Source organism: Macrobrachium rosenbergii, chromosome 3 (assembly GCF_040412425.1).
Source record: "Macrobrachium rosenbergii isolate ZJJX-2024 chromosome 3, ASM4041242v1, whole genome shotgun sequence".
NCBI classification, from domain to species: Eukaryota; Metazoa; Arthropoda; class Malacostraca; order Decapoda; family Palaemonidae; genus Macrobrachium; species Macrobrachium rosenbergii.
The window spans coordinates 87,242,471-87,252,424 of NC_089743.1; the positions used below are offsets into that span (position 1 = coordinate 87,242,471).

The window sequence follows — 9,954 nt, forward strand, 5'->3', positions numbered from 1 at the left end:
GACACACGAACATTTGCGAATACTGAGAAGCCCTGCAAAAGATTTTGTGTAATTTTTTATATAATTTATAAGTTTTCAAGCTTTTATGTGTAAATTAAATAACATTGAATAATAAAATAATAATTCTCTCTCTCTCTCTCTCTCTCTCTCTCTCTCATTTACTGAGAGATGAGAGAATTTTTATGGTACATGTATATGTTTATTTGTTTTGTATGATAAATAAATTTTTACCTAATAATATTTACTAAATTTTCAATATTAATAACAACAAGATTAAATAATAATAATAATAATAATAATAATAATAATAATAATAATAATAATAATATAACTGTAATTACAAAATTCATGTGATACGTATTTTAAACAAACAAATATCTTTCCCTCATCCTTTGTAACTCGTTGAAGAGAAGCTGAAGGCAAAGCTGTCAGATGTGTCAATTTAACATGACAAGAAGGGGGAGTGTTGCTGATTAGTGGGTCAAAGGATTCTCTCTCTCTCTCTCTCTCTCTCTCTCTCTCTCTCTCTCTCTCTCTCTCTCTCTCTCTCTCTCTCTCTCTCTCTCTCTTCTCAGTTAGTGCAACCTACGTATTACTGTTTCTCTGTATGTCTTTACCTGTACAGTAGATAATTTTAAATTGATCTAATTTTACCTGTACCATCTACAAACTGTAAATGTGCCGTTCTAAAACACAGAGACATAGAGCATTTCAGAACAATGAGAAAGAGGCAAAATAAAGAAGTTTTAAAAAAGAAGGTTGAGAAGACTACTAAAACTATATTGGTTGAGTGGGGGGAGAGAGAGAAAAAGTATAGTAATCTTCACACACTCCTATATTTTTACGTCGACCATGTATTTCTTTTTTTAAGGGTAATGCATTAAGATAACTTTTAAATTAAATTGCAGTAACTTTAGCTTAAAAGTTAGTTTATTACTTTGGGGGCATGGTTAGTGTCATATTTAGTGTTTAAATTCTAGAAACAAGCATTTATTAGCATTTTTAGAGACCGTGCCAAACTTACACGGAAATTCGCCTTGTACGAGGGGGTCTGGAACTTAACCTTGCACAATTTCGGGGTACTACTGTATATATATATATATGTGTGTTTTTTCCAACTTCCCAATTCAGCAGTAACCCAATTGACAGCATTTCATTCGAATTATCCCTTCTCAGTGAATATGATAGAAACAACCTACACAATCACATGTGGAACAGAAATAAATTTCTGACTCACACCATGTATGCGAGTCGTTAGCCTGCCCAGATAAAGCCTTAGGTATAGTGGTACAGTGAACCCCATTGACTGCGGGGGATGGTCCCACACCCCCGCGAATAGGTCAAATCCAGCAATGCTTAAAACCCCTCTAAAAACACTTAGAACTGCCCATTTTTGATAGCTTAAACCAAGAAAAACCCTGTAAAAATGCTTGTACCTGAGTATTTTAATAGTTTTATCACAAAAAGTGCATTTATTCATGAAAATTATATGAAAATACAGTAATTAGTGATTATTTCTCAGTGAAAAATACCGCGAATGGGCGAATTTTCCGCGAATGATAGCTAGATATGTTCCACAGAGAAACCCGCGAATGTGTGAGTCCGCGAACCATGAGAACGCAAATACGGGGGGTTTACTGTACTTAGGTTCCAACTTATATATATTACATATCTATATATATATATGTGTGTGCATGTGTGGATGTATGTATATATGTGTTTATGTGTACACTACAAGACTGAGTTGAAATCTTGTGTGTTTAGGTAGGGTCAGCCCGCAGTTGTTGATCTTTCTGTGCAGGTGTATGAAGCAGCTTATATGAGTTTTCTGCACAGCAGGTTAATGCTTGACTCAGAAGGTAAAGTATGAATGCAGCTGTCAACATTGTCCTGTTAATGTTCTAGAACTGTTGCTTGTTAGGGGAAGGGGCATAATTAAAGTTGAAAAAAGTTTTGAGTTCACAGGTAATTTACCCTTTTGATAGTTACAGACAGCAGAATGTAAAGATATCCGACCAAAGTGTGAGGAGAACAGCAAGACCCATGATCAGTGTCTGGTGAAACGGGACGTTAATCAAGCGATATACGACGAAGTCAGTGGGAGTTCAGGGCATGCAAGAGCAGGCTGAGAACTTACAGAAGTGTGGAAGTGATTGGTGGCCACACTCACAAATTGTGTGCATTATAGAAGGAACAAAGTGTGTTACTGAACACATTGTAGAGAAGACTCACTTCCAGTCCTACGAGTTAAAGGGAGATAAAAGTTTGTACATTCTTTCAGCATTTTATTAAAGTCGATCTGTTATGTATGCGATTGAGCTTCCAGAGCAAAATGAAAACTTTTTGGAGATGCTTCAGAAATATAATATCTCTTATTCATCTTTGGGAGTCTCAGGTACACATTTTCATGTCTGATCGTGTCCATCAAAGTAATGATATTAAATCCTCGATAAACAAAAAATTGGTTGCTTTTAATTGTATTATTAATATTTGTTGTTATTATTGTAGTTCAGTCGGTCATTATTTACCGTCTTCATCAAGGAAAGCAAAAAAAAGAAACTGTAGCACCTTCTGGAGGACTTCCATCACGCATTTCCAACGAACATTTGATGTCGTCAAGAGAAACAGAAGATTTATGATTTATGAAGCATTGCAGGGTTTTCACAAACATTGGAGAAGTACTTTTCAAAAGCAAAAATGTTTGGAAGTTCTGCGTAAAGGAAGTCAACAATGGATAGGTTGTGTCTATCTGTTGGTATACCTGTTTTCCCATATGTTTTTTTTTTCACATCAGTTAATCGACTTTTAAATCAGTGCTGTCAGGTATTAAGTTGAATAAATGTATTTGTATGGTTTAATATATTTTTAAAGCTAAAACCAAATGATTCATAAACTGTATATATGTATGGCAGTGCATAATTTGTGAGGGAATTATTAATGTTAAACCCAAACAGGCAAACAGAATGCTGATGGTATGCTTAAGGGTATTGTTTTTCAGCATCGTGGTGCAAGTGAAGAGAGTGGCAGATTTAAGCAACTTGTATTTTGGGGACTCCAGAGATTCTATATTAATAATTCACAATAAATCGATGCTCTGCATAATTTCTTATGTATGGTACTCGAATGATGCCCGCTGAGTTTAAGAATCAACCTGCATTGTTTTCAATCATTTACATGAACTGATCATTCGAGGAATATAACGTGGCTAGTGCTCACAGGAAAATACTGAACCAAATGAGATTTTAAAATTTTACACATCTTGAAAAGGAAAAACAAATTAAGATGGCTAAACTCCCATTTTTCCCAAGTGATAAGATTATTCAAGTAAATGTTACTTACTTAGATATCTTGAAAATTGTCATATCCAATTTCAAGGGAATTCATGATCATGAATCTGTAATATCTGTCAATTGGTTCTCATCATTGTTCATTTTTGATTTTGTTCAGTGTCTCCATATCTGTCACAAAATAACATTCCACTTGTTAAACCAAGTGTTTAGATTCTTGTAATGAGGAAAATTTGCATTGCATAATTGAACTCCACCAAACTAGTTTGGAAAAAGCAACATTTTTGGTGTGGTTTGAGGTTCTCAGGAAGTCATTTTCAAACCTGCCTAGAGAAAAGCCATCCTATTCACCCTAGATGTTACCTGCTGACTTCATAGAAACTCTTTTGTAAGACGATTCATGTTGTGAAATACCTGTGTAATGGACTTGAATAATCTGAATAAATGAGATCTTTTGTACATAAAAGAGGAGTATTTATGTAGCTGATTTTTGTCCCTTAACCTCATATTCCTAGGTATGACTATTGATGCAATAGTACCCTAGCCAATGTACCTGCTTGGCACGCATCTCCCCAGTGTTTATAAAATGGTGCAAGAGATTGACTTCCTGTCGTTCGTTCATGCATTTACACTGTACAACTTGGTGGCACTGAAGTGGCTTGAGTGAGATAGGTTTTGCAGATGTGGTAAATTGATTCATGCAGTGTTTTTGTGATCAGATCACAGTTTCTACCAATTAAATTACTTCTTTTGTGTGATTCGTTCCAGTTGATCATTTAGTGTATACTCATTGTTTTTATGGATGCTCAGCTGCATGATATGGTATTTCAACCACTCTCCCCCTCGATATTAGACCACCTTAACGTGGTGAGGGGGCTCTTGAACCCCAGGAATTTTTTTCCGGGTTTGAGCCCAAGAGTCTCATATACCATCATATATTATTTGGGATTAAATTTGTGGAATTTTCCACTCTTAATAAAATTTATTGGCCCTGATAAATAGGAAAAGATATCATAGCTGGGAATAGGTTTATATCCGAAGCTAAATAGTGAGAACTGTGGTAGGACCATCAACTGCCCGATAATGCCCAGACCCGAGAGTTACCAGACTGGTAGCTCAAAGGCGGAACCATTCGTTAGGGCTGGACCACGGATTTCAGGGGGCGTCTGGTTCTGTGGATAGGACTCTCAGCATTTTATCCAGTTTGTCCATAACATGATTAGGGTGGGGATGATTGTATTGTAATACTCTCAGTCCTAGCAAGTGGGTTTGGCTTACACTTGGGCCAGTCTGATCATGTTGTGCCATCCCCTTTCGGGGAGGGTAGGGAGCGGACATTTGGGAGTCGGTTCTCACTTGTGCCATTGGTGGAAGAATGAAACTCCATGAAAAGCTGATGATATCTTTTTAAGGTTTTCATGTTCATTTTTTTTCCTCCCTCAGATCTTTATGCTAAGTGAAAATAAAGATTCGAGTACCCCTGGGCCCTTTGATGGTAGTGACTCGGCAAACTTGACGACCGCTGGAACCTTCTGTAACAACCTTTCTTTGGAAAAAACAAAAAATAATCCAAATGTAATCACACTGGAACCTTATGTTCCAGTGCACAACAAATAAAAAAAAAGTAAATATCGTCATGACCCAACCTTGACTCACTTCGACTCCCTCTTTGGGAGTGAAAGTTGGTCAGGGTTTCTAACCTTGGAAACAGAACAACAGATCTCAGCCCCAAAGTTGGAAAACTTATTAAAAAGACACTCAACAACAGAAGTGTCGTTTAGACAAATAAAAATGAAGATGTGGCTTATAGAAGCCACAACAAAAAACCAGTCTGAAGACTGTCTATCAATAAAAAGTATCGACAGTGTGAATGTAAAAGTAAAGAAGCATTCAGGGTACTATTGTACTTCCTGAAAATAATGATGAACTGGTTGATAAGCATATGCTGTTGGACTCTCTTAAAATGAGATATACCAAAGTCCAAGATTGTGAGGTATATATAATACCAAGTAAACAGAATAATAAAGTATTAAGAATTGCAAAAATAAAATTTGAGGGTCAAGATTCACCTCAAAAAATATAAATTTTGGGCCAAAATAGAGAACTGAGACCTTATGTTCCAAAGCCACTACAGTACAATGTCAAAATTGTAGCAAATATGGACACACGAAGAAAAAGTGTCGTAATGAGCCTGTGTGTGCTTATTGTGGATCTGACGAACATGCCACGCAGTGGAAATGTAGTGAGCCAAAATGTGTAAACTGTGGACAGGATCATCATGCAAGGTCCAAAGAATGTATGTACCACATATACAATACAGAATTGAAAATGTTACAAGAACGAACAGGGATGTCAGTAAAAGAGGCTAAGTTGGAATTAAAAGTGAGAGGAATGCAAGATCCATCTAAGAAACATACATATTCTTCAATAACAGGAACCAATAAGGAAACAAAAATACATAGAAATAGAAGTAACAAAGCACAGAAAAGTAAATCTCAAGAAGAAATTTATGTCCAAGGGAAAAAAATTTAAAATGGTAAAGAGTAAAGAAACAGGTACAAATGATATGGATAACATTTTATCAAATTCATTTGAAATATTAATGCAAATAGGAACACAGGAGGACGCTGCTACGGAAGTAGCAGAGGAGGGACCTGATAGACTGGAAATCAAAGATAAAAAAAAAAAAGGCCATTGGAAAGAACACCACCCAAAACAAAGGAACCAACAATTGTTAGAGAAACATCGGTCAATCAAGGACAAAAGATATGAAGAGAGAACAAAAACAAGTTAAGAGTATACCATTATCTCCTAAAATAATAGTAAAACCAATAGATACAGATATCCAAAATACCAAAGAAGTCGAAGACAATCGTACCTTAGACAACAGTGAATATGTCAAAGGAGAAGAGATTACTTCATCACCAATAATTGGTACAACAAGAACAAATAAAGAAAGAAATATACATGACAACTCTTGTGGATGTAATGATTGTTTCACTGCATTGTGCAACAATAACAAAAACATAACAAAAGATGGTATAACAAACATTATAAGAAACTTTATGAAATATAGAAAAAAAGAAACCACAGATTTGAGTAGCCTTGAAAAAGGTTGCATGTGCGTTGAGCACTTAGTATACTATAAAGAAAAACGAATGTCGTGGGTAAATTATTAGAAAAAATCCAAGTTGACAGCACAAAAAAGAGAGTAAAACTCGACTGTTATTATAAAATATTTTCAAAGCTATGTTATACAATGAAACGTAAATGGTCTGCAGACCAGATTACACCTAGGAGAAATACAATGATTACTAAAAGAATACGAACCTATGATGTTATCTTTACAACATGTCAACAAAACAATATCAGCAATAAGTAAATAAACCTTAGCATCTTCATCTAGAGAGGAAGAAGGAAATTTAGGTACTGTACTGCTATATATGTATATAACAAAGTATGTTATGACAACATACCTGTAAACTTTACTGATCTGCAAATATCGAGTATTAGAATACAAATAAAAAACGATAATTATGTAATTTATAATTTATACAGCCAACTCAATAAAAATTATGACTTTGACAAACTTAAAGAATTACTTAATAATGCCAAGGAGCCTACATTAGTAGGTGATTTTAATGCCCACAACCTGATGTGGAACAGTAATTGTAAAGACTCAGATAGAGCAGGAAGTAAAATAGAAGACTTCATAGATTCATATGATGTGCTGTATAAATGATAACGAAATCAACACATATTTTTCTAAAACACATGGAACATTTTCCTCAATCTACTTAACTCTATGTACAACAAACAAAGTTGACAGATTGGATTGGAATACAGTTGACGACTTGCATACAAGTGATAATTTCCCAAAATTAGTTTCATTATTACAAAATAATCCCAGCAAGCATGTCCTTCAGTGTAACATTTATAAAGCAGATTGGGAGCAATATGAATTCCACACTAGGAATATCCCACCATTTGAATATTTAAAAGACTGTAACGAAACTAATAAATTTCTTGTTGATTTCATTAACAATGCAGCGGATAAAGCAATACCAAAATCCAAATCTCATCCAACAAAACAAAGTCCCATGGAGGTCTGAAAAACTAACAGAATTAATAAAAATAAAATACCAAAGTGGAAGACAATTAGATAATTTGAATAGAAAATTCAGTAAAATAAACAAAACATTATCGATATTAGAAGGAACCTTACAAAAGCTGACTGTATTGTTATTAGAAATTAATACATTAAAACCTCTTTATTACAAAATATCTGCAAAATTTGAAAGAGAAGTAATTCAAGGAAGAATCATTTCATGGAGAAAATATATATCAGATCTCTCTAATAATACTCCCACAAAAAATATGGGAAAAGAATACTTGATCCTAAAGAAATAAGTAATGTAATAGGTAAAAATTTAGCAAAAGTAAGTAGCGACAAAAATTTAGATGAGATTTCCAAACAAGGAAAAATAATATAGAGTTAATAACAATAAATTTTTAACCCATAGAAGATATTTATTATAACAGAAAATTTAATATGGAAGAGTTAGAATTTGCTCTGTTGAACAGCAATAAATCTGCCCCTAGAGGTGACAGTATTTGTTTTGAAATGATCTGCCATTTAGCACCTTGGGCAAAGACATACTTATTAGAGTTTTATAACCACTTATGGCTTCAAAATTTAATTCCTAATGAATGGTGTAAAGCTATAATTATTCCTATCCCCAAACCGGGAAAAGATCCCAGTAATGTAAACAATTACAGACCAGAGTCTTTAACTAGTTGTCTATACAAATTACTAGAAAAAATGGTAAGTGCTCGACTAACATGGCACATTCGAGAAAACAAAATTTTAACTCCCACTCAATTTGGGTCACAATGTAACAGATCGACATTAGATTCTCTGTCTAACTTGGAAGACTGCATACGAAGAGGATTTGAATTAAAATAAATTACTATAGCCATCTTTTTTGACGTTGAAAAGGCATATGATACTACATCGAGGTATGCAATATTAAAAATGTTACATAGAAATAACATCCATGGTTTATCGAAAACTTTCTGACAAATCGCGCTTTTCAAGTGAAAATTGATGGTGTATTGTCAAGTGCATTTCCACTAGAAAATGGTGTTACACAAGGAAGCGTCCTTAGTGGCACACTGTTTACTTTAGCAATAAATGATATCAGTAATAATCTACCTATTGGAATTAAAAGTAACTTTTACATGATGATTCTGTCATATATTATTCAGCATCTTGCATAAAACATGCAGAGCGAATCATTAATAAAGGGATTTTGACAGAGGAAAAATCTATTTCTGAGGAAGGTCCCGTGTCACCCGGTGAAATTCCATTACAGCACGAATTTCTAGGTATAGCAATGCCAGATATACCAGAGAAAAAGAGCTTTCAGGAAAGCTGGGGTTACCCCCAGTCGACCGTCTTTTAGAAGACGCCGGTATAATGAAGGGTGAGTGAAATACCACTACCACGAAATATACTCGAAAGATCTCTCCTTATCAAAACTCCCGTAAAAGAGCGGTGAGCCGCTACAGCTCCTACACTCAACACCCGCCAGGACGACACCAGCGCCACTTACTTCATTCCATGCTAGCACTAACCCCAGACTTGGCATGTGCGAAAAGGGGAGGGGAGTACTAGACTAGATAGGGAGGGTCACGGGTGACGGGACCTTCTCAGAAATAGATTTTTCCTCTGTCAAAATCCCTTTCTGAGTTCAGTCCCGTGTCAAAGCCGGTGAAATAGTGATAGAGGAATCATGCCAAGACTGCTACTACTGGAAAACAAGGGGGTAACCTGAAGAAAAGGCAAAATTGTAACGAAAATAATTTTAATTAAAGAATCTCTTCCATGAAGCAAGAATACTTAAAAAGTAAAAAGGCAATTTAATTTTGAGGCACACCAAAAACTTAACACTACAAAACACTGGAGGTCTCCTGACTGATGGGGGAGAAAACCTCAAAAATCTTAAAATTACTTAAAAGTAGTGAAACATGAAATGTGCACAGAACAAGAAAAACAACTTTTAAAACTATATATGTAAACTCAGGCTTAAACATGTAAGAGGCAAGACTACTCAAGCAGTAATGTTTTATAAAAATAAAAAGTGGAAAAAAGATGAAGAAATAGATTTAAAAATCGTAAATCATTCCATACCAATTGGCCAAACAGCAAAATTGAACTGGAAAGCCCACATAACATACATGAAATCAAAATCTAAAAGAGCATTAAACCTAATTAAACCATCGAACACTACTTGGGGAGCCGATAGACATACCCTTACTTTACTGTATAAAGCAATAGTGCTGTCTATTGTTGATTATGAAAGCAAAATATATGGCTCGGGATCAGACGCAGTGCTGAAAACGTTAGACCCAATTCATAATGAAGGTCTTAGAATATGTTCAGGAGCTTTTCGATCATCACCGTCTTCTTTACAAGTTGAATGTGGTGAACTACCTCCGTCTCTCCATAGAGAGCTAGTAACGAAGAAGAGTGCTCTGAGAATTCAAACAAATGATTCTCCAACCAAAAAATTACTTGGATTAAGAGATGTGTTTATAAACAATCATCCACCTCCTTTCCCAATTAGAGCTAGAAGATTCTTTGAGTCGCTAAATATAAATATAC

At 35.0% G+C, this 9,954-nt stretch overlaps 1 long non-coding RNA gene across 1 annotated transcript in view; it reads left to right on the plus strand.

Moving 5' to 3' along the window:
* LOC136826789 (uncharacterized) overlaps positions 1 to 3,755 on the plus strand; it is a 92,108-nt gene extending 88,353 nt beyond the window's left edge. The window contains exon 3 of the long non-coding RNA XR_010849713.1: positions 1,986 to 3,755. This is a non-coding gene — a long non-coding RNA (uncharacterized lncRNA). The remainder of the gene's footprint in view (positions 1 to 1,985) is intronic.
* The last annotated feature ends 6,199 nt before the right edge of the window (positions 3,756 to 9,954 follow it).